Genomic DNA, 26,231 nt, shown 5'->3' with positions numbered 1-26,231 from the left:
AACATTTTATTATGCGCAACATGATGTTAGCATTTTTTCATTGAGGCTTGCAATAAAATTTTCCACTAATATATAGGATATATATTTTATATAAGAATAAATATATTCTTAATCCAGATGCCTCACACTGACGCTGTATATTCTCTCCTCAAATGCTCACAGGGTTTAAAAATCAATACTGTTGATCTGAGATACAAAAAGCACACAGTTCTTTATGAAGCAAAGTTGCTTTCAATATTCTGGTCATCAGAGCAAGAATTACATACATGAAAGTTAAATATATTCTAAACTACATAAAATCTCAACTCTTTTTTTTTTTTTTTGGTTGGGGGGACAAATCTTTTGTTGCTTTATCAGATTCTCAGTCAATCAACTTGTGTTCAAATTTCAACTCTTTGGACAAGGTCTTTCTGAGATTCCAGATTCCCAGGTGGGGTACTAAGAATACTGCAGAAGCAAAAATCCTGGAGTAAGGGCAGGGGAGAGATGGAGACTACCAATGGAATCCCTTCCAGATGGCCCCCAAACAAAAGCACGGAGAGGAGGTCTCGGAGGCAACAATCCAGTCCGGAGATGAACAGAATTAAGTCTTCGGGACCTCCCTGGAAATGGCTGCAAAGCCACGGACATTTACTGCCAAGCTACCTCGCTGATGCCAATCCTCCTGGGAGTTCAGGGATAAAACCACTGGAACTGAAGCAAAGCATAATTCATTCTTGGACTTTTTAACTTACATGCCCCACTGGGAGCAGCCACATCTGACGCCGCCCTCTCAGATCCTGTTTCTGCTCCAGGGTTAGCTTATGACTTCAGGCATAAAAATATGCCTCTGTCTATCTTTCTGCCGTGGTTGTTTGGCCAATGTCCTTCCTTGGGAGACATATGACAAAATAAAATGACCACAGTTCCTAGGCCCGTAATGCTTCTTCCCAAATTGAGAAATGTCAATTAAGAGAGGCTTTCAGACATGATAAAAAGGTTGGAACAGTTACACAAAGTCTTGTTGTCAAAACCTAGCCTTGATGCTACTCCTGACCTGGCCGACTAGAACTGGTACCTGTCCCCAGCCAGGCCAGCCAACTCGTTAAAAAGGCAACACAGGCAAGTCCTTCAATGCCAGTCACATTATCTTCTTCTTGACCTGCCTGACTAGTACACCATGAGTGTGTGCGCCTGTGTGCATGTACGTGTATGTACATGTATATGTGTGTGTACACATTTATATCCAAACACACAGTAATTCACTTTTCACTGAACAACGGCTTATTTTCATTCATTGACTGTTCAACATTACAGGACTGGGGCTTCTCAGCTACAGTCTGTTTCTTAAAGACCAGCAGCCCTAAGTCTGCATGTGTCTGTATCGCCCACACTATCACAATACAAATTAGACATAATAGATACTTAATGGTGTAATTCACTTTACAATGGCACTGATTATTACAGCGTTACTCTATTTTCATTACTACTGCATATTAGAATCAGCTTCCAATGTGTTCGAGTGAAGAACTAAAACAACGTAATCACAGTGCCAATTAATCTGTAGAAGTCACGCAGTAGATCGAAACACAAACATTTTCACAGCATCCCAGGAAGACAGGATTCCACTCCCGGCTCACTCCCTCTAGCGAGCTGTGCTTTTACCCCGACCACACTCTGACCTCGCCTAGTCCAGTTGCGAGCCAGAAATCAATAAAAGACCCTTAGCAAGTTTAATTGATTCTCTAAGAAAGGATATTCTAATCCATCAGCACATCCTCACCTTGCGCTAACAGTATTTTCCCGGATTTACCCAATACCACTGTGGTACCAATAACTACTCTTTCTCACGCTGCTCTCTCATCAGCTCAAATACTGTAACTGCAGAGCAATTTCAAGCAGGTTGTGAGTCTCTGAGAGTATTGCTTGCAAAGTGCATGTAAATTATTAGATTACATTACAAGTGAAAGACTCAGCAGTGGGTCACCACAGTGGAGCATTAATACAGAACGAGCTGAATGGAACCCTCGAAGACAAGCCTCTCCAAGGTGATTTTTTTGGCACAGAGGAGAAAGTGAGGAAGGGGGAAGGGAGGGCAAGGAAGGATGGGCTGCTGAGAAATGATGTGTGAGAGAGCACCCAGCACAGTGGGGAGGAGGGAGCTCCCCCAGCCTCAGTGGCTGGAGGGGGCAGCCAGAGTACTACAGGAATAGTGAGGTTGGGAGGAAGGGAGCCAGCAGACACGAGGCCCTCCTCTGGTTCCGCTGAAGGTGTGCAGAGTAACCTCAGGGAAGCCCAACAGTGACTGATGGGTTGAACTTACGTGATCTGTCCTCACTCGCCAGGATCTAGTCTGTGGCAGCTGAGGTGAGGGACTGGGGTGGGATCCAGTAAAGGAGAGAGATCTGGTAGTTTAAGGAAAGGCCTCCGATGCCCTAGGACTCTGGCTTATGTCACAGAGCAGCCCATCAGAACCAGCGGAGAGTGCTGCAAGCAAAGGGAGCTGAAGACCTGAGGAGGAGACAGGGGAGGGGTGGCCAGAGGGCCCCTTGCTCCCCGATACACTCCGCCGTCACCACCATCACCAGGCAACGCTGAATGTGTGCCAGGTGTCCCGCCACGTGCTGCACCTGCCTCCTCGCAGGTGATCCTCTCCACCACCTTGGGAAGCCGGCATCATAAACATCCCCAGTTCTCAGGTGATGTAAGAAACAGACTCAGCAGTGAATGAACTTACCTAAGGTCTCACAGCACACCAGGGCCTCACTCCCAGCAGGCCTGCAACCACCATTATGCTGTTTCCCAACCCGTCCAGCCTTGGACTGAGTAGCTCAAGACTGAAGCAGGCCTGGACCTGCCATGGAGGGGAGGGCTTGGGGAGCCAAAAGAGACAGGAGTGGGACACATGAGGGTGGCTGGGTCCAAGCCCAAGGCTCCCCTGGAAGCCGAAGCAAGTAGGAGCCTCACTGATGGAGCTGGGAAGCGCAACTAACTCCTTGCTGTAAACTGTGGTGCTCATCTTCTCAGGGAGACAACTCTCATCCAGGAAATAACACCAGAAGACGGTGTAAAGGAACCTGGCAAAGGAAGAGGCTGCACGCCAACTGAATGAGCCAGGCCCATATGACTGGCCACTGTCAAAGACCCAGGTCACCACAAGAGGGAGAGGGCAAGTCTTACCCAGAGCTAAAATGATCGTAGGATCTCAATAAGCAAAGAGATTGGACTTAAGATAAGAGACTGAGTGGGGGAGACAAGGAGGGGAAGGGGGAAGGCCCATCCAGGAAATAGGGGTTAAAAAAAAAAGCCCAATCAAGGCACATGCAGAGGAGAACCCTCAGAAGCGTCTGGTCAAAGGTGACCCAGTGGGCTACCCTGAGACACCACTTGGAAAATGTAGATCCAGGAAAGCAGGAATCTGACTTCTCCAGTTGGTGGCTTTATCCCCGAGCCTGGCACACTGCTTGGCATAGAGAAGGTGCTCAGCAAATACGTGCGGACTGAAAGAATGCCACCCATGGGCTTTTACACAGCAACCACAGCTCCAAGCAAAGGGAGGGCACCCAGGATTTACATGCTAAGCCAGTCTAGGCAGATGCAGGTCTAAATGGAACAGGATATTAATGAGCATGTGCTAAAAGTGGCATAGATACCGAATGATTACAAATAATTATTCACCTTATTTTCCCTCCTCCCTGAAATCATAATGAATAACACCTGGCGTCCCACATCGGTTACCATGGAAACCCTCCCTCCCTCGACCCCTCCCACCACCAGGCCACGGCCCACTGAAAGGCTGCTTCTACCCTGTGCCCAGGACAGAGCTCTTCAACTTTGAGGAGCAGCCCAGAATCAGATCATCATGAAACTAATCTGGTGGCTCGTGACTTGTATTTTGTCTTGTACTAACAGAGCAAAAATAACTGTATCGCAGGTAAAGGATATTTTATGTGAAAAGTTTGTTGTGTGTGTGTGCGTGTGCGTGTGTGTACTGGCTTACAATATAGTATGTTTTTTCTCATTGTAGGTCACCATATAAACACTTGAAAGACACTGGGCTAGAGGGACAAGGAAGTCCAATATTAGGACACTCCTTTTCATATCCAAGCTGAATGACCCTTATTTTCCTGGCTGAATGTGACTGTCAAAGGTGCTGCTCTTCGGGCCAGGAAACCTGGCCCAACCCGAAACATCAAGAAATCCTATGGAACCTATTAAGATTAGAATCAGTTCTGTCAAAGTATACCCCGTTCCACAATACGCAAACAATCTTTTTTGAAAAACAATAAGATGTATTATTTTCCAGTTACAGAAACAATACACATGTAATGCAAGAAACTCAGAAAACACAGAGGAGCACAAAGAAAAACAAGCTCATAAATAATCCCACCATCCAGAGTATCATGTCATGACCACGGTATGATGTCATCACTTAGGTATATGTGGGTCCATGTTAAAACACACACACACACACACACACACAATATATAGTTTTAACAAAAATGATCTCATTCCGTGCACACTACTATGAAAGCTGTGACTTTTCACTAAGCCATAGATCCCAAACGTTTTCTGCTACAACATGATTTTTACTGGCTATATAGTATTCCATCCACAGACTTGTTCGTGAGCATCTCTATAAAAGGCACAGCCTTAAACCCCCTGCCTTGAAGAAAGGGCTGCTGCTAGGAGATGCCCTCCCTGTGGCACAGCAAAAGCTAACTGTGTCTAACTCCTGGAGCATAATGGCTCCAAGTGCAGGATGCCCAACTCTATATCCTGTATTTTATTATCTACTAAATCAGAGGGTGAGACCCAGGCACTATTTCCACTATGCTTTCAGATGGCTCTACGAGCAGAGCCACAAGCTCACCGGCTAATTTTTACTTAATAATAAAAAGTGCCCAGCAGAATTAAAAGATAGTAATGCTGCTAATGTTCCACTACTGATGTGCAACCAAAACACCGTGTGCTTCCTTTCACACATATCTGCTGCCTCAGGCTGGCCAACTTGTGTACGCATCGTCATATCCTCAGGAGGCTCTCCTGGCAGGCGGGAACTTGATTTTGCACCCGACTGGAACTTCTGAGCATCCTGACACAGCACACAAGTGGCATCACTAGCGAGGGAACACAGGAGAAGACCTGTGTCCTAGTCACAGCCTTGCTACCTACTAGGAGTGGGACCCCAGGCACATTCTGAGACCTCTATGGGTGCCCGTTTCAGTGGGAAGAGGGTAGGTGGGGTGCAGGGAGGGTGTCGGCTAGATGGCTCATAAGGCCCCTTCCAGCTCTAACAGGCTTTAGTCTAATAAAACATGGCCCACGGCAGCCTCATGAGTTAGCGTCACATAGCCAACGTACAGTCTGAAGCTCAAGATTACAAGGCTAGCTTTGGAACTTTCTAGAGCCCTTTCAGGGGTCACCTCAGTTCTCCTTTAGCAGCTCATGCACTTTCGGCAGAAACAGGCCCATCTGAAGTGGGTCACGAATGCCAGAAACGGTAACGTATAACTCCGGCAATGTCACCCTTGTCATCGTCGGTCAACTAACACGATCACTAAAAGCAGCATCATTTTTTTGATTATCAGAGTATTTCATTTGCCTTTGCTTCTCCACAGCTTCATTACCTGGACACTGGAGAGTTCGGGGCAGTTCACCCTCCCAGGTGCCTGTCCTTGCAGATCTAATACCCCTGTCGCACAAATGTTCCCGGGAGTACTTGCTGTACTGATCCTCTGGCCTTCTTACCATCCACTGGCTTTATCACTGTACAGTGAAAACGAAAAGCAATGCAGTTTATTGAAGAGATTTTAGACTTGCTAAATATACCCTTGTTTCTTCTGTGATCTGTCTGTTGAAAATCCATTAACTTCTAAGCAGTCACTCTGCCCCATGGCTGGCGTCGATCGTGTGGGATGGTACAGGCCTCTTTGGTTCTGGAAGGGCAGGATCGCATCCGGCTGTCTTTTCTCCGTCTCTGTCCGCCTCTCCAGGTTTCTTTAAAACTAATCGGAAGAGTCAATAAACACGCCCGCCAATTCCCTTCACATTCTGGGAAGCAGATCATGTGCCCTTCAGACTTGCTCTGGCTCTGCTTCTCCATGTATTCCCTTACCTGCCTTTGTCAATTGGCATTCTCGACAAGTTCGTCATCACTTCTCAAAGTGTCAACTTTTCCTCTTTTCATCGTCCTTGTTAAAGATAATTTAAAATTAGAAAGTCACATTCCCAGCCATTTCAGAGTCAATGCTAATTTCATTTTCTTTTGCACAGAAGTCTCCTTCCCTCTAGAGATTCCCTGCCTTCGTTCACAGCCCCCACTCCCCAGCCCCAAACCGGCATCCTTAATCTCCGTGTGCACGGCCCCGTTCCCCGACTTCAGCACTCTCATCTTTCCCCCCAAATACTTAACCCAGCGAAAACACACTTTAGCATGTGGTTCTCCTTCCTTCACTCCACTTCTGAGAGAAATGTCTGTGTCTGGAGATTGTAAAGTCACCTTCAGGAAAGAGGCATATAGTTGGCTGTCAATTAATCAGGGTAGGACAGAAAAAATTACACCGTGTGCAGCTCTGCTTCTTGGTACATGCATTTATGCTTTGGGGATCAAGAGGGTTTCTCCCACACAGCCTAGAATTCACGTTGATGCCTTTTGTTTGGCCACAAGTAGTTCTCTACCTGGCGGCACAGTTGTTAATAGTCCGGATTATTTAAAACAGTGATTACCATACTTCATTAGAAATTCAAGTGTTGGTCCCTCCTGTTTTCCCTGTATTCCGGTTCACCTCTATTCTTGCAAGCTGCCTGTTTATCCTCGGGAGCATTCTTTGCTTATAAAATAAGTCAGATGACTTTATATGCGGTAATTTTTAGTCCCACATCGAGTCTGACAGATAGATTTTAAGCCAGTGTATTTTCCCCCATTAGGCACAGACCCAAACGTCACCAGGCTTGTCACGTATACAAGTCCATCAAGTTTCCGAGTGTCTTTTATACACCATTTTACTGCTTCTTACTTCTTTCACACACGCCCACCACTTACGTACCGCAACTTCACAACATTCATATTTCATAAACTCCATCAGCATTCAGCCAAGTCCTCCCCCGAAGGGAGCTAGGTATTTTTAACAGTGCGCTGCCTCTTTCACAGGCGTGAGGAGCCTCTACCAAGTGGCACCCTTCCTTGTGACCCTGCAAGACTTCCATCTATGACGGTCTGTTCACGGATGGAGGAACTTCCTAATTGTTCCCAAAAAACTTTAAGATAGTTCATAATCAAAACTCCAGTGCCCAGTCGCGCCGTTAGAAATGATCGGAGGCCGGGCGATTCTAAATCCTCTCCACCAGGGTTGTTCCTCCTCGGTTCCAGCCTCTGACTGAGCGCCAGGGAAAACAGCACAGGTGCAGAAACCGCCTGGGACAGCGTGGAGGCCTCCAGCACCTTCCAGGACACGGGAAACCTGTCCTCTCCACTGCCGTGTGCCCTGCAGACAGTGCCGCTGTCTGCGGACAAGACAGTCACCAGCGAACTGCAGGGCCGGGCTGTTGTCAACGTCCCACAGCACATAATGTGATAAGACACTTTGTAATACGGACGTGTCAGCTGAGGCCATAAACATCTGTTAGGGGGAAAAAAAAACCCCTGTTCTTCCACCGACACAAGGGAATTGCTACCTGTAATTTCTCTGAGCGTTAGCATGTACAAGCCAGGGCCGAAGCGAAAGCTGCCTAATCCACGGGCCGTGGTGCATTTATGCCCTCTTCCCCTCTTCTAAGGATTTCTTTAGACTATCTCCTTGATGTCTTTCCTCGAAACACAAAGTAATGATAATGATAAAAATAATGAGACAGTCACAAAAGAGCCCCCAGACTCCCAAGCTGAATTTCCAACACTCGACGTCCAAGATAACACAGGGTAACTGCAGACAACCATGAAGTCAGGCAGGTGGCTCTGCGAACATCAGCCTCTCTCTGATGGTGTGGTCCTCAGGATGCTCTCCGTACTGGTCCAGTGAACAAAGCCCTCAGCTTGGAAGGACGGTTTCCTCTGGGGAGATCTAAATGTTCTTCATTGACATTCTTGAAAGTCTTCCTCCCAACTCCTAGAATTTCCTACCTTTCAGCATTGATGGCACCCCTTTAATATATTTATGGAAGAGGCAACATTAGCTGGCATTTCTATCCAACATTATTCAGGGGAGAAGTTACACAATGCTATGGTAAAATAGTACATAACTTATTTGGGTTGTTTTGTGTTGTTTTGTTTTAATAGAGGGACTGGGGATTGAACCCAGGACCTCATGCATGCTAAGCAAGCGCTCTACCACTGACATTATACCCACCCTCCATAATTTATTTGTAAATACAGTAGCCTTTATAATTTTTGAGAATGAGTTTACATCCTCTATGCCTCTAGAGAAAGAATTACAGTCTAGACTCAGGTTGAAAAATTTCCTATAAAGTAAAAACCTCAATTAACCAGAATCAGCTAATTCAAATGCGTTTCTATTTGGCTACTTGCAACTGGGACAACAAGGGAGGCAAGTAACAAAACATACCGATATGGAGGATTTAACAACAACAACAAAAAGAAAGAAAGGAAGAAAGGAAGAAAGAAAGAAAAGAAAAGAAAAAAAACAATCCCCAAGCTGGATCAGGACCGATTTACTCCCATCTCCGACACTGTCTCCATTTACGGTTCCTATCACGGACAATCAGAAGTCATCCTCAGAACGGTGACCGTGTGGCACCGCAAGATCCTCAAACCTCCAAGAAAGAGTCCATTACATCCCCCGTGTTCTTTCCAGGGGAGGGGAAGGGACCAGCACATTTGAAAAACACATCCAACAAGGAAAAGGCAAAAAATATTTCTGTTTAATCTCTGTTAGCCAGAAAAACTAATTCATGAGTAATTCCTTGGTACTCTTACAGAAAAATCATGGTTTATTGTATATGGATCAACACATGAACACTGATTACCTGGACAGTTTTTTCAAAGGGTTAACTCAATTTTATTTTTCTTAACGTACAGCCTAATAAAATGGGTGAAAATTTTAACAGCTCATTTCAAACCAACCCTTCCCATTATGAATGAGATACCAAAAAAAAAACCTTATTAAAAATTTTTTTTTTAATTATGGCAGAAAAAACATGAGAGAGAGAGAGAAATGTGACTATTCCAGAATTCTCAGCAAGGAAGACAATCTTAATTTCCCGAAAGGTATTCCGCATTCTAGGCTAGTGTTCACTCTGGCACCTGAAGGCCTTTCAAAGCAGACTCTTCTTGCTCTGGAAGAATCTATCACTAACCTGAGATGAATGGCTCAGGAATCTTCTTGAGGGAAGAATGATGCCTCCCTGAACATCCCTGCACACCAGCTCACAGAAGACGAAGCGCAAGAGCAAGAGGACATGTCACATGCGGAAAGCGGCATCTTTCAGAAAAAATGCTTTTGCACGTGGGGCAGTCACATCACAACCCTTTCCCCAGACACCTGAAATGGAGTTATGTATTTTGCTTCCACAGACATAGAAGTACACAGATACGCTAAGAAGCACCATTCACCAAGGGGACCAGGAAGATGGGGTGAAGGAAGAACACCCTCAGAAAAAGCGGCCCGCACTGTCAGAGACCACACCACACCGACAGAATTCTCAGCGACCTCCCAACATCACACCACAATCTCCTTAATGCGGAAGTGGGAGAATCGGGAGAGAAAAAGTGCATCTTAACTCAGCAGGGACCAGAGCATGGCCCACAGGGAAGAACCCATGGGCTTGTCCCATGCACATTCCTAAGGTTCGCTCTGGACAGGTGTCAGTTTGCTTCCAAAAGCGATTCAGCCGTCACCAAAGACCCTCCCAACACTTTCATCCGGAGGCACGACTATTGCAGTGAACTCTCTCACATTTCCCTGCATCCCACTTAGGAGTCTAGTGTGGAACACACAGTTTGTGCTGTACCCCCACCTCGGCTGCCTTGGCGAGGGGGCTTCCACGCACGCTCCGTGTTTCAGAGACCTTTTCTAAAGCCAAGGGCCGCTCTTAATGCCAGTAGGTTTTGGAAAATCCTAGCAGGTGATTAACATAAAAGAAAGTCTGCTGTAAATATTCTTAGCCACTAAGGATTTGACTTCTGGATTAATAATTCAATTCTTTTTAAGTAGGAAGGGGAAAGCAACAGAAAAGGTTAGCATAATCATCACCAAATGCATTTTCTAAAATTATTCTATTACATTTTAAAAGGGTATAATTATAAATGTTGTTATGAGCAATTTACTAGAAAATTAAAGCCCCTTAGTTTAAAAAATAATTATTTCATCCCCTTGGCAAAACATTTTATCCCAGCCCGTAGCTCTTTCAAACTGGCGGTTCTCATTTGTTCACTGTGGAGAACCAGGTCCTCTGAAGAGAAGTTGATTTGAGCACCAATCTCTAGAAAGCGCTCTAAATCGCCAGGCAAGAAGACCTACCAGAAGGTGAATCAGCCCAGACTGAAGAGGGGAATGGAGGTAAAGCACTTTGAAAGGGGAAGACTTTTATGTGGGTCCACAGGGCTACAGATAAACTACAGGACTTGTTAACTGATTTTAAGTCAATCTAAGCTGAGCTTCCAGAGGGGTTCAATCTCAACCCAGCTGAGCTTTTCAGTGCTAATCCCAATTTTTGGCTTCAATTTTTCCCTGAGGTCAGCCTGCCCTAAAAGCCTTCTACCTTCGGCACAGGGGTTCCAAACCAACTGCGTGGCACACAGCCCTTTGGTGAGGACAACTTTAGTGAGGCAGAATATGTAAGCTCCTGGCATGCATATAATAATGAGATTCTGGAAAAGGGGTTTTAACAACAGTTACGTCACAATGTTCATGGCTCCCTGAAGTCCCTGAAAACCTTGTTAAATTAAAGATTCACTGTGGTTTTTCTGCCTCGTTCTTCCCATGTTGCTGCTTGCCTTTCTCTCTCCCCCTCCATTGTGCTGTAAAGACGGGACTGAATAACACCAGCTATCATTAATACCACGCAGAAAACGGAACAGTTTCATTAAAACTGCTAGCATTCCCTGCCCAGTTTTAAGGACAGGGGGAGGCCGTCTTTCGGATCATCAAGTCGCACATCTGATTTTGGAAGCTCAGGCACTAACAGCGCACGGCCCATTTGCCCACAGATTCCCAGGAGTTCGGAATTCAGCCAGTTTCAAGTCTACCTAGGTAATGTCTCATGAGGTCACCTCAATGTCATGAGAATCCAGACCACAGTCTCTGTGGACTGCACACACTGGCTGGCTGGAATCTAACCCGGCTACCTCTCTGGAAAGCATCCTCCAAATCAGAAAGCGTCCCAAATCCCCCAACGCCAAGAACTCCACTCAACCCTCCTTGAGGTTGAAAATGCCAATTTCAAAGGGACGATGTTTGCTTTTCCTTTTGAGTTGTGTGCCTTTACGTTTGAAGTATTAAAAAAGCGTCATCACCTAGTGTGTAGGTTAATTTCTTTCCAATATTGTAATTTATGCAACATTAATACTGGATGCCAGCTCCAATTTTCTTGCTGCTTACACTCTGGGAGCCGACTTGCATATTCTGCCAACTCCATTACATCATCTGAAAACCCAAACATTTCCCATTTTCAAATCACTCTCATCTACCAAGCATACTTACACATTCTTTTTTTCCCTAGCTCTCACACACAAAGATTGGTACCCCTGAGGAAGAGACGCTGCATCTGAGGTTAAAGTCTGCAAATGCACATAATTTCTGGAAGCTATTACTACTGCTGTGTTAGCTAAAGGATGCCTCCATCTCTGACCTTCCTTTTTCCATTCAGACTGTTATATAACCTAGTGCCTGCGTGCAGGATGTGAGTTGAGTGTTTGGGCCTTACCTCCTCTCCCTCCCCCCATTAAATCTTTGGAGGCATGGACAAGAGGTTGGTTCAAAGAAGAGTGAGTGGGGGGTGGCCCTCTAGGGGGGAAGGGGATGTGGGTCAGCAGGTCAGCTGTGCAAGATGCATCCTATCCCTACTTTGTCCCTCTTCCCTTTTTGCTGAGCCTAGGGGGCTGGTGGTACTGAATGCCCCAGCATTATATAATTTTCAAGAACAGCAAGTTACGGATTTGCTAGTCAGTTCTGCAGCCTGCCACCCTGATCTCTTGCAAGAACACCTTCTGGCAAGAATGACACCTGAAGATGCTAATAACAGGAGGGAGGGGGGTGGTTAAGACAGAGGGTGGCGGCAGCACAAACCAGAAATTAAGGCAGCTTCCCTATATACTATGTCCCCCCCTCTTTCCAAAAATCAAAAAACAAAAAAGCCTCAGAAACACATGAAGGGGATTTTCTCCAGCGTTTCAGATGAACCCTGTTACATAACCCGCTCGCATTCCAAATCCACCGTCTCAGGTCTAAATATACTCTTTGCAGCCAAAAGCTCTCCACACACAAACTCACCCAGCGAGCTAGCGGCAGGTCCTGGCCCCCAGCCCCGGTGATCCACCTCTCCCTTTACTCCAGACCCTCGATGCCCCCTCCCTCCCGCTCAAACCGCGGTTCGATGTGTGCACTCTTCCGAAATCGCCTTTAATTAAATGTTTTTCGCGTGTGTCATCCTGATGGCTTTCACTGTACTCGAATTCCGTGAATGGGAAAGCGCCTGGACAGGGGGTGTGGCTAAGGTGGAGAGGGGGGGAATACTGTAAAACAGCCAGCACATGATCAGCCATATTCCTACCTCCAACTATAACATCGAGAGGAAGGGAGCGGCTCCCTGGGGCCCCGACTCGCCTCTCCCCAGCCCTCCCTAGTCGCCGCCAGAAGCCGAATGTCCAGAGGAGGGGGCGCGCTGGGCCAGTGCCCAAGCCGGGGCTGGAGAGCCTCTCTGCCCCTAGCCCTGGGCGGTCTCACGCCAGCCTGCTTCCTCTGGAGTGACAGGCGTGATTTCTACATTATTTACAACAGTAATTAAAGCCGTAGCTTCCTCCGGTTCTTCGCAAACTCCAGGAGCATTCAAACAAATAACTCCCTATCCCCAAGAAAAACCCCCATACCAGGTTCTGATATCTTTAAGAAAGAGGAAAGAGAGTGAGCTTTCCCCAACACTCCACTTCAACTAGAAAAAAGCAAGAAAGGGGCAATGGAGCCCCCCAAACACACACACACGCACACTTAAGCACACAAATTCTACAAAATGAAGTGTGTAAAAATCGCCCAGAGAGGGGGGAATATCGATCGCACTATCCAACCAGCATTCAACTTGCATTGGCCATTCCCAGGTTCTTGCAGAAACGCTTGCAACCTCGGAGAGGGAAGGATTTCCCAGGGCAGAAATAAGTTTGGGTGCCTTGCGATCTTTCTTTTTCTGCTTGTTTGCTTTTGCAGGCGCTCACTCCGAATGGGCGCGGGGCGCCCCACAGGACCGCCGCCCCCCGCGCGCTGGCGTGCACACGCCCCCCGCCAGCCTAGGCGCCGGGCTGCGAACCCCGGGTCTGCAAACTTGCGCATCTCCCCTCGCCGCGCCCGCCAGACAACTTGGAGAGCACCTCGCGCGCCCGCACCCCGCTTCCCTCAGCCCTTCCTCCAAATCCCAAGCCCACCGCCGTGCTCCAGAGAAGGTGTTCAGGTCGCCCCCAAATCCGGGAACGCCTCCTCTCCACCTCTGGGGGCTGCCCTGGTAACTCAATCCTAACGTCCCCCTTAGCTCTGCGGGGGACCGAAAACCCACCCTGTCTCGGGCTGCCGGGGCCGGAACTGTCAAGATTCGAAAGGAGAAAAGGTAAAGGGGGAGGAGGGTGGCCATAAACAGATTTTTTTTTCCTTCTTAAAAGGACACTGCCGCTTTAAAAGTTTCTTTCCCGGGCCCCCACTCTCCGGTTCTCCGTATTTTGGGGGAGCGTATTTAATTTCGGCAACGCGGCTTTCCTCCTCTCTTTGCAGAAAAATCAAAGCCAGGGGGTGAGCCCGCCGGCTGTCAACCCTCCTGCCGCCTCCCCCGCCCCCCCTCTCCTCCCGCAACCCGAGAACGGGCTGCAAAAGTTTGCAACATTTCTGGGGGGCGGAGGGGGGAGGGGAAGGGGGTACTCCGGGCTCAGGGCGCCGCCGCAGGCTCGCGCTCGGCCCCCGACCCGACGCCCCGGGCGCCCGCTCCCGGCCGCCCCCCTCTCCTCGTCGGGGCTCCCGCCGCCCCCTCCCCAGCCCCTCTCGCAGCCTCCTACCTCTGCTGGTGCTGGAATAGCTCTGTCTGCGCACCGGGGCGGGCGGCTCGCTCTTGCGGGCGGATTCCTGGTTCAGCGGGGTCTCCCTGGAGCCGGCGGCCGCGTCCGCGCCACTGCTGCCCGGCTCGCTGGCGGCGGGGTCGGGGGCTGCCGGAGCTGACTCCATCTTTTTTCCCAATGTAGAGATCGCTGGAGATGGCGAGCTCCGAGACTCCCTCTATCTTCTGTTTTCAGAGCAACTCTATGGTACAAAAAAAAAAAAAAAAAAGGGAGAAGGAGACCGGGGAGAGCAGGAGGGAGAGAGCAGGCGGCGGCGGGCGGGCGAGCGAGAGCGCGAGGGAGCGCGCGGAGTGTGTCTGGGTGGACGTGTGTGTGCGCCCGAGAGGGGATGGGAGGCGGGTCTGGCCACAGGCAGCGCTAGCGAGAGCTTCTCCAGCCGGCCCCCACACCCACATTCCCCACCCTCCGGACCTCAGACCCAGAGCCACCGACTGGCTGCCAATTTTGGGAGGTGGGGAAAAGAGTGGAGGAGGAGGGGAGAGCCTCCCGTGCCCCAGTCCTCCCCTGTCCCCAGCTCAGGGACAGAAATAAGGATCGGCGAGATGATTCTGTACCTACTTCTGAGACTCTCTCGGGAACAGAACTCGTCCCTATCCGCAGCCAGCCTGGGAAGAGACAGATCCGATTATCCACGTTAGGGAATCGCAGGCAGCTCCCTGCCAGCCCAGCCCAGGACTGAGGAGAAACTCGAAAGGAATTAGAAATGGGCTGACACCCCAAGGAAGGCAAAGGATGGGAAGACGAAGGACGTGGCGTTTCTTACTTTGGGATGGGACGACCAGTGGGTTTGCAGTCTTGGTTTGATACATGTGTGTAAAACCAATTTTATGAGTCTAGAATCGCCATGGACAGCCAATTTCTAATGTAGCTGAGAGAGGTCGCTTTCAGCTCCTTTACTGTTTCCTCCGAGAAGGATCCAGAAACCGCTTGGCAGGGCAATTTCTACTGAAGAAAACTTTGGCCTGTTAGGTTGGTGACTATCTAAGCTGGATGATGTATGCCACACTGCATCTAGTTCATGCGTGGCTGCTCATTGTCAATTCCCACTGGTACTTTCGCTATTAAATGTACAGTCTCATCCATAAAAGATATACTGGAGGCGTTAATAACATCTGGATGATAAAATTCAGATAATTAACAGCTTTTAATAAGTCACATATTTGTAGGCATCATTCTGCAGCCCCTCCTCCACAGAAACACACCCATCACATAGTAGGTGCTTATTGAAACCCCGAGAAATTGAAGGATTGCTTTTGTGTTACTTTGACCCCAAATTCCAATATGAAAGAACAATACAAATTGGATGAGTGGAAAATATTCGGATGGTAGTAGCCTGATTTCTCTCCCTCAGTACTCAATCCACCATTTCCTCTTGCCTACAGAGACACTGATGAAATCAGTACATTTTTTAACACACGCCCCCACCTTCCTTTCAGAAGGCTTGCAAATTTTGACAACAAAAAATATTGTTATATACCAGAAGGTGGCACAAATATGTGTATTTAGGGGGTGGGGTGGGGGAGGGAATGGAGGAACATTTTGCTTTCGCTAACTTCCTGGTTTGGAAAAATGCTTTTCAAAAATAAGGGGGAAAAAAACCTAGTTAGATAATAGCTTAAGAGGGACCTCCATATGCCAAACTTCACACATGGTTTGTGTTACTGTTACTGATCTTGGTCTGATTTCAAATACACAATGCTATTTGCCATGGTCTGTGTGTTCATCAGCAAAACCTGTGGTCCACTCTTCGGAGTGATGAAAATGAGATGTGAACAGTTCTGATACCTTAATCCAGTCTCTGCAAGGATCCCTGGCTTTTGCCTGTCTGTTGGCGCCACAAACAATGCCATGATTGTCTCCTCCCTCCCAAATGAGATGTGTGGGTTTCCCCATACATCAAAGCACAGATTTCCAGAGCAGCCTTCACACCATTTACAGTGGGTTAGCCTGTTAATAATGTTCTTGATGTAATTGACCTAGCTTGTCACACTTGACTTTTCTAAGTAAACAAATATATCAGAGTGCACAGTTTAATAAAGAAGGTCCTCTGGGACACGAGTATCTCAAAATATATCCACTGCCCCATGTTTATTTTAGAATATGTGAAAGAAAAAAAAACTTTTCATATTAAATTTCACCAATAATTCTATTTGGGATACAAGTGGCTTAGAAAAGATCCCTGGCTCTTCTTTAGGTACCTGTAACAACTTGTTAACATTTTGGGGTGAAATCTATTCCCCTGGGCCTTCAATTGGTTCCTTTGCTGTTCTTCTTTGACTAAACTGCTATTTATTCATGGGAGAAAGACCACCCTGAAAATGGCCCTAGTGACCTTAGTCAGTTAACATAGGTTTCATATTCCCCTCAGCGGTAAATTCCTGCTCCAAAAAGCCATCTCTCCTGCCTCTCTCAAACACTTACTGCTTCTGCGATTTAAAACAATTGGGAACGCAAGTGCTTTCCCCAAGGGAAAGATAAGAGCGAGTTAGAAACATTCCTTGACTGTCAATCATTGTTACTAAAGTGTAAATTACCTGGATAGGGGGAGCATTTGAAACCTGAAAAGCACAGTGATTAAGTTTATATTTCTTTCTTTCCCTCATGTCCCTTCCCTGATTATTAATTAAGGGTTTCCAATTTCCCAAATATTTGGAAAGATGGGAGCCTTCTTTAGACTCTGTTCATTGTGAAAGGGCAATAGTGTTTGCTTTAAAATGGTTATTTTACTTTGCACTGAGTTCTCAGACAGACTGGCTTAGAAAACCTATGCTTTGTAGAAGACATAAGCCTAAGGCCATTTTTTGCAGACTGGTCTTGCCCTCCTGGAATTCACCAGGACTCCCCTACCTTTCTACCAATCGCAGGCTCCCTTCCTGATGGTGACAATAGTTTTTTTCTTATCCCAAGGTAATCACTGGGAAGCTCAGAGTTAGCTTTGACTTCCCCCTCTGGCTCCTGCCCCTAGCTCTCCATGGAATAACATACTTGCCAAGTGCTTTCAACTCTACCTCTGTGACATCTGCCCCTCCTTTCTGAGGCTCCCACTCCAGTTCCAGACATTATTGTTTGCCTAAACCATTACAGTAACCTTCCAAATAACTGGCCTTCGGTGGTCTTACAACCATTCTAATCCATCCCAGATAGCACTGCCAAGTTAATTATCCTGAACTACAGCTCTCATTTCCCACCATGTCACTCCCCTGCTTACAAGACTTTAATGGCTCCCCATCGCCTATCCAATTAACTACTAACTAGTCAACAAGGTATTCAAGACTCTACCTCACTTATCCCTGCACTCCTGCACCAGGGATGGCAAATCGATCACATCTCATGAAGGAGCTCCTGAGGTTGGTTGGAAAGGTGTAGGCTGAGATTGATTCATGCTGTCTCCCATGGATGGAGGATTAGGAGCAGGACACTCATGCCAGGAGTTTGATGAACTGCCTTGCATCCTTACATAATCCCTGCAATCCACGCGTAATCCTCAGACCAGGCCACGTGCTGCTTCCTACATCTCCTCCTGCTTGTCGTACAGGATACAGGGACAGTTGCCTATGCCTCCATGCCCTTTCTGCCTTCTCTGTTGATTGAAACCCTACCTTTTTCTAAAGGTCCATTCTCAGACTCCTCTGTGGAACCTTGATTTACCCCAAACCAAATATCTGAGTTGTTTTAGCACTTTGCATCCTTCCTAAGGCACTTGGTCATACACAGATATACTCTGTCCACCTTGTGCTGTGGTTGGGTGAGCATTTGCCTTACCTTCCCTGGTGGAAGATTCATTCCTTGAAAACAGGGGCTCTGCCCTTGCACACAGTAGGCACTTTAACTAGAGTTAGTGGACTTGGGGAATGGAATTGATGACCTAATCATAAGGTGGCATATCCACGCAGTGATTCCATCACACAACAAGAAAGAAAACCTAAGCGTTTCAACTTTCAATCACTTGAAATAAGCCTTTCCTTCCTGGATAAAAGATTAGTTGACATGTATGGGTTGTTAAAATTTATATATGCAAAAAACAGTTGACAGTTATTTCCTTTGTGTTTCTTGGAGAGGGAGAGAAGGAAATTTATGAAAATGTATAGTAGAATTTCTTTGGGAGAGGGGAGCTTTCTACAACATGCCTAAGAACAAAGAAGTTAGAAAATTAAAACTGAGTGCCCAGACAACAAGTTTCCTTTCTTTCAAAAAAGCATCAAGAAACTAAAGCTGGACAATATGCTGAAAATAGAGGAAACTCAGATGAAAATGCAGCAGTGTTCTTGGGCACAGGAGGGGCTCTCCATCCTGCTGCAAGGTGTGTAGATTTATGGTCAGAACAACCCCAACCAGAAAAAAAGTCCAGGTTAAGGAGAGCCTTCTATGTAAATCAGAGAAGGAACAGTGTAAACCTAAAGTCCTCATGGGGAGCAGGGGGCAGAACAGGTGGGCAAGGCTTGCCAGATGTTTCTAAATAAAAAGGAAGATTAAGGCATGCAATATCCACTCCGGATGATCCACTCCACCCCTCTTCCCAAATAGGAGAGGAGAAACTAGAATGCAGGGAAATGACTTGCTCAAGACCACCCAGTTAATCCGTGGCACAAGGTGGAAGCTTCAGACTACCTGAATTCAAGACCCAGCTCTGCCACCTACTAGGTGGCCAACGCTAAGTCACAAACCATTTCTATGCCTGTGTTTCCTCATCTATAGATGAGGTTATTAGGAGGCTTAGAAACGATGATCCTTCTAAAATGCTTGCACTCAACATTTTGCTATTATCCTTATGCACCTTTAAGAAAATACTGTCTAAAGCCACACCATCCAGTGCAGTAACCACCAGCTGTATGTGGCTACTGAGTACTTGAAATGTGGTTAATCAAATCAAAATATATGATAAATCTTAAAAATCCACATTAGATTTCGAACACAGTACAAAAAATGTCAAGGGTCTCATTAATAATTTTATATTGACTGCATGTTGAAATGACAATAGTTTGGCTATATTAAGAGTTAAATAAAATTTTAAATAATTTCATCTATTTTAACATTTAAAAATTCAGCTACTAAAAATATAAAATTACTATGTGCTTTATATGACACATCTACTAGACAGTGCTGGTATAGAAGATATCTGATGCATAGTAGGTATTCTAATGAAATTAACTAGAGTAATTGCTAGGGTTCAGCTAGGGGGGCACCGCTGGGTCAAGAGTTAACATCCATCTTGTCATTTTACAAAATGTTAATTGTGCTATTTGTAGGGCATTAAGCTGGGTGCTAAAGAAATAGAAGCAAAACTATTGTGTCTTACAGAGAAAGCAAGGTGGGCTCACCAAAGTCAAGTGGCATTCAGTGATGAGTTTCCAACTGCCCTGGACACCACCACAAAACGAGCTAAAAATCTCCCTTAGGGAATGGAACAGGAAAGGCTCTGCCCTGGGCAACTGTTGTTCCCTTTGTGAGTTTCTGCAACTGAGGCTGTGGACTTCAGTAAGGAAGAGGGCATCTGAGCATATGGAATTGCCAGGGAACCCAAGGAACAGGTGTCCTGCAGCCCAGTGTTTCCAACCTGAAACGTCTAAGTTTCACCTTGGTGAGGCAAGCTGATGTACTGGGCTCAGTGTTCATCAAAGAACCATCATGAGCCCACTGGTAATGAGCTCGCTAATATCCCTGGCTGACCTTGGAATACACAAGGGTAAAGAAAATTAGATTGTAAGCTCTTTCAAGGCAGGGGCCATGTCTCACTTGTTCACCTGTGCATCCCCGGTGCCTCATTCTGTATTCAACACACTGATAAATGCAATATTTGTTCACTGAATAAATAGATGGATGAGATATGGTTTAAAAAAAAAGGAAACCATGAATACATCAACAAATAAAGAAGTATAATTTATTGTTACCTATGAGATTCTAGATACTCTCTCCTGTCTCATAGTTAATTTATGGATAAGGCTTCTCCACTCCACCATGAAACAATTTACTCAACTTCTCTACAGATCCACCATTCCATCTGTAAGATGGATTTGATCACTTTTTTCTGACAACTTACATCACAGCAGAGTTGGTGAGGGTCAGATAACATACACGAAACTGACTTGGAAATTCTTAAGGGAGTCTCTCCAATAGGACCATGCTTGTGTTATCCAATATGATCGTCACTAGCCACACGCATGTTGGCTGTTGAGCACTGGAGATATGGTTACTGTGATTGAATTTTTCCTTTTAAATAGACTTTATTTTTTTGAGCAGTTAAAGTTTCAGCAAAATTAAGCAAGAAGTGCAGAGATTTCCCATAGACCTCCTGCCCCCACACACTCATTGCCTCCCCACAGTAACATCCCCCACCCAAGAGAGACATTTGTTACAATCGATGAACCTACACTGACAAATTATTATCACTTAAAGTCTACAGTTTACATGAGGGCTCACTCTTAGTGTTGTACATTCTGTGGGTTTTGACAAATGTGTAATGACATGAATCTACCATTACAGTATCAGAAAGAGTAGTTTCACTGCCCTAAAAAATCCTCTGTGCTCCACCTGTTCATCCCTTCCTCCCACTAACCCTTGGCAATCACTGATCTTTTTACTGTCTCCATAGTTTTGCCTTTTCTAGAATGTCTTGTAGTATGTAGCCTTTTCAGACAGGCTTCTTTCACTCAGTAATTTGCATGTAAGGTCCCTCCATCTCATTTCATGGCTTAATAGCTGATTTCATTTTAGTGCCAAATAATATTCTATGTCTCCATATACCACAGTTTGTTTATCCACCTACCAATTGAAGCACATCTTGGTTGCTTCCAAGTTATGGCCATTATGAATAAAGCTGCTGTAAACTTCCATGTGCAAGGTTTTTTTTTTTTTTGACATAATTTTTCAGTTCCTTTGGATAAATACCAAGGAGCCCAATTGCTGGATCATATGGTAAGAGTATATGAGTTTTGTAAGAGACTACAAGACTGTCTCCCAAAGTGGCTGTGCCATTTTGCATTCCCAGCAGCCATGAATGAGAGTTTCTGTTTCTCTGCATCCTCCGCAGCATTTGGTGGTGTTGCTATCCTGGAGTTTGGCCATTCTAAGAGGCTTGTAGTAGTATCTCCTTGTTGTTTTGATTTGCATTTCCCTAATCACATGTGATGTGGAGCACCTTTCCAAATGCTTATTTGCCATCAGCATACCTTCTTTGGTGTTCAGATCTTTTATCCATTTTTTAAGTAGGCTGTTTGTTTTCTTATTGTCGATTTTTAAGTTATTTGTATATTTTAGATACCATTCCTTCATCAGATATGTCTTTTGCAAATATTTTCTCTTGGTCTATGGCTTTTCTTCTCATTCTCTTGAGACTGTCTTTCACAGAGCAGAAATGACTAATTTTAATGAAGTCCAGCTTATCAGTTCTTTCTTTCGTGGATCATGCCTGTGATGTTGTATCTAAAAACGTCATCACCGTGTCCAAGGTCATCTGGATTTTCTTCTATGTTATCTTCTAAGAGTTTTATAGTTTTGTGTTGTACATTTAGGTAGATGATTCATTGTGAGTTAATTTCTATGAAAGGTTGGAAGGTCTGTGTTTGGGTTCATTTTTTGGCATGTAAATGTCCAATTGTTTCAGCACTATTTATTAAAAAGACTAGCTTTTCTCCATTGTATTGCCTTTGCTCCTTTGTTAAAGATCAGTTGATTATATGTATATTATATAATCAGTTGATTATATAATATATATTTTATATATATATTCTGGGCTCTGTATTATGTTCCATTGATCTGTTTGTGTATTCTTTCACCAATAACACGCTGTCCTGCTTACTGTAGCTTGGATCTAGATTTTTTACTTTATTTAACTTCAGTTAAATTTAAAGAGCCACGTGTAGCTTGTGGTCACTGTAGTAGATGCTGCAGGCTTTTCAAGTTTTAGTCTTTTGAACTTCTGAGCCACCTTCACATGGATATTCACTAATACATTTTAGATTCTATAAATATTTGTTTTGCACCCACTATGGAAAGATGCTGTGAGGGATTCTGAGATGAATCAGGGAGCTTCTACATCCTCCATGAGGAGCCAAAGCAAGTCCATCAGCACCCGTACTTTAAGATATTTAGTGTTAAATGCCATAGGACAGGTTCAGATAAAGCGCTGGGCCTTCAGAAGAAGGAGCCAACATTCCCTGTTGGCAAAATTAAGAAAGGCTTCCTTGAAAAAGAAGCATTTCATCAGTTGTTTTTCCTGAACTAAAAATACACATTTGGGAAGTGGTTATGGGAATAAGAAGAGCTTTTTGCAAAGAGAGTTGAGGCCACTGACTCCATTTCTGTCCCCCAGATGGATCTATTCTTCATATTATATACAGGCATTTTCCATTGAGAATATCCACACGAGCCTTCCCTGTGCAAGGTGATGTCCCAGAGAGAATGTATCTTGAACACACATACTTTCCACTCCGGTCAGTGATTCTCAAAGGGTGGTCCCCAGACCAGCAGCATCAGCATCACCTGGGAACTTGTTAGAAATACAAATTTTCTGGTCTCGCATCAGACTTACTGAGTCAGAAACCCCGGGCCGTGGGGTCCAGCAATCTGTGTCGTAACAAGCCATCCTTGTGTTTCTGATGCCCATGCTCAAGGATGAAGACCACTGTCCGAAATTCAAGACCACGTGAATTACAAGTATACATAAAAGAGCAACTATGAATCTTAAAGGAGGGTCTTCTTATGAAAGAAAAGACCCGTGTCTCTGTGTACTTGGCTGATGTCTGCAGCACAACCACAGATCCCCACCCCACCGTAAGGCACCCTGCCATAACTGAGTCTTCACCAGGCTCATTATTTTGGTGGTAGTTACATGGAGAGGGTTTTGTTTTGTTTTGTTTTTTCCACAAAAACTTGGATAGAGCTTAAATTTTAAAATTTAAAAAAAAAAAGGAAAAGGAAAAAGGGGGAAAAAAAAAGTTGTTAAGCTAGCCTGGGGCACTGATGATTCAGAATGCCAGTGCTGCCCTGGTGAAGATAGATGTTTAGATGGAGGGCCTGTGTGAAACTAAGCAAGAAATCAGCAGGAAATATTTTCTGCTTAACAGATCAGAAGAGTGACAAAGACGGCAGCACTGTTCCAAAAAGCTACAGCATAGTCGATATTATGGGCCAAACTTTCCTTTAGAAATAGTTCTGAGTTGTCCCTCTCTCTCATGTCAGAAGAAATGTAGTTGGCCATCTCACTAAATAACTTTTTTCTATTCTACATAGGTCAGTTACCTTTATGGCACTGCTCCATAACAAACTGTCCCCAAACTCAGTGGCTTACAGAAACAAGCATTTATTTCCCATTCTTATGTCTGCTGGCAGGCTAGGGTTCAGCGGGCTTGGCTCCAGGTGGCTGACTGGGTTTAGGTCTGGTCTATGCACCTTTCATTGCTCTTGGGACAGTGGTTGACCGAGGCCGATTCTGTTTGTGGCCAAAGGCAGGTGCACAAGAGAGCAAGCACATTGACCGAGCACAGGTCAAGTCTTTGCATGCATCACATGAGCTAACACCCCATTGGTCAAAATAAGTCACACGGCCAAACCAAAAGTCAAGGGGTGGGGAAGCACCCTCTGCCCACCAAGAGACCAGGGTAAGGGTGTGACTGTGTAGCATGCTTACTACTGGAGACTGAACAACTGGGGCCAATAATTCAACCATCTGAGATGGCTTATCTGTAGACCAGAGGTTCTCAAGCTTGGCTGCACATTGTAATCACCTAGGAGTTTTAAAAAGTACTGATGCCTGGGCCCCACCCCCAGAGCTTCTGGTTTAATTGGTTTGGGGTGCAGCCCAGGCTGGGAGTGGTAAAAGCTCCCTGGGTGATTCTAATGAACAGCCGAGTCTGCTCAGCCAAGTCTGAGAATCACTGGTGTTAAACCAAATGCTATCAATTAAACAAACGAAAAACTGTTGACCACTGCTTTGGGGAGGTCCCTTTCCTATTCATTTTGGGAACTCCTTATCATTTAAGATCCTTTACAGATAAAGCACATTATTGTGCCAGATGCAATTTCTGTTCCCTCTGGTGAGCAGCCTCAGGTCAAATTCATAAAAAGGTACCATCAGAAATTTTCTTAGCATTGAATTCTAATGAATTGCTGGTGAGTCTGTTTGTTACTTATCTGTCGTTAAAGTGAAAACACTGTTGTGGGTGCTAATTGCTAGATGTCTGTATTTCTGGGACAACTGGTGTGTACAGGAGTATAGAATCCTGCTTTTAGTAGAAGTTGGGATCTGCAGTTTCAAAGGATAGCATGTTTGCATAGATGAGTACCATCTATTTCCTTTTCGTTTCTTTTCATATTTTCTGTATGTATGTACATTGAAATTTTTTCTTTTCTTTCTTTTTTTTTTTTTTGGTGCCTTCTGGCATTCAAAGTTCCATAAATGCAAAGAAGTTATTAAGGACTGTTCTTACAAAAATCAGTTCTAAGGGAGTTGTTTTCTGCCATACCTGTTGGAAAAGGGATACCTGGGGCTAATTAAAATTGGCAGCTTTAGTCTTCTGTAAACTCTGCTTCTTCCCAGCAGCGTTTTTGCCACTTAATGGTCTCAGCGTAAATTTAGTCTTAAAAGCTCTCATGTCATTTATTTTGTCACTAATTTTATTTCACAGTTTTCAGTGTGGGATCTTTTGAAATCTCTTTATGACACTATGAAAATAAAAATATTGCATTGTACTCCCCTTTCTGATTTGTTTTTACCATGTGTAAGAAAGCTAATATTTCAAGGACCAACCTAAGTTTTAGAAAACCCTTCATATCTTTCAGAGGTTGTCTAGATATAGCGATCAAGCCAAGCATCCTCCCATCATTCCCCAATATGTTGTCTGGCTTATAGTCGGGCTCATCTGTTGGAAAAAGAAGAAGATAAATCATCGGTTTGCATATTTCCCCTCTCAACTGACTGCTGGCTGTCAAGATGCTTGAGATTTTGAATAACCAATCAAATTATTAATTTTTGGATGAAATTCCATAATGCTGTGGCTAATTATGGATGCACATGCAGATCTGGGGGGAGCTCTGCGCAGAACTACAAAAATGTCAGTGCCAAAGAAGAAGGAAAAAAAAAAAAAGGTAACATTCACCCTGCAGATGAGTCACGGGGGAACATATTGAATACATTTATCAGAGTAGGAAGCACTACAGAGTCAATAACATTTCAGTTTGACACTAACTTCACATCCAAAAGTTTGATCCACAAATATTTTCTTCCTGGGGACATAGTGTCATAATAAAGAAAATAAAGCCTTGGGTCTCTACAGCTGTCACCCTTCACACTGACTCCATGATGATATGACCAAAAAGGAGACATTATCATGCACCAACCACTGTCACGGTAGGAGGCTGAAGGCAGGAGTCTTAGAAGTGCCGCCAAAAAGCTGTGTGGCTTTGGAGAAGTTGCTAAACATCTCTGGGTTTCAGTTTTCTCATCTGATGAAGTAGATGATTTCCAAGGCTCCTCTGCAATTCTGTTTAATTGTATAAAGAAGTCTTGGCACTATAAAAGACACAGTGTTACAAGAGATGGAATAAAGCAGATGTTCAATATGGAACAGGTTATGGGTGGAAAGTTTTGGTGCTGAGGAGGTTCACTGAATGGAGAAATAACACTGTGGACCCAAGCAATAGACAGGGTTCTTAAGCGTGAGCAAGGAAACTAGAGAGGTCAGTGAGGACTTGGCCAAAGGCACTCACAGAGTTGGTGGCCGAGTGAAAGGATGGGGGGACTCCCATCTCCCCATTCAGCACCTCTCCCTCTTCCCCAGGCTGCTTCCTGGGCCCAGGCTTAGCAAACCAAACTTTACTGGTCATTTGGCTGACCGAAAGGTCACTTGAGAACACCATTTATTTTACTGTGAGAAAAGGGACGTCTGAGGACAGACAGAGCCTTTAAGATGGGAGACAACATGATCCAATGAGTGTGGCCCCAAATGGGGTCAATGTTCTATGTTCATGGTCAGCCATACCTTAACCATAT

Source organism: Vicugna pacos, chromosome 2, assembly GCF_048564905.1.
Source record: "Vicugna pacos chromosome 2, VicPac4, whole genome shotgun sequence".
NCBI classification, from domain to species: Eukaryota; Metazoa; Chordata; class Mammalia; order Artiodactyla; family Camelidae; genus Vicugna; species Vicugna pacos.
Note: the sequence above shows the minus strand (reverse complement) of the source record.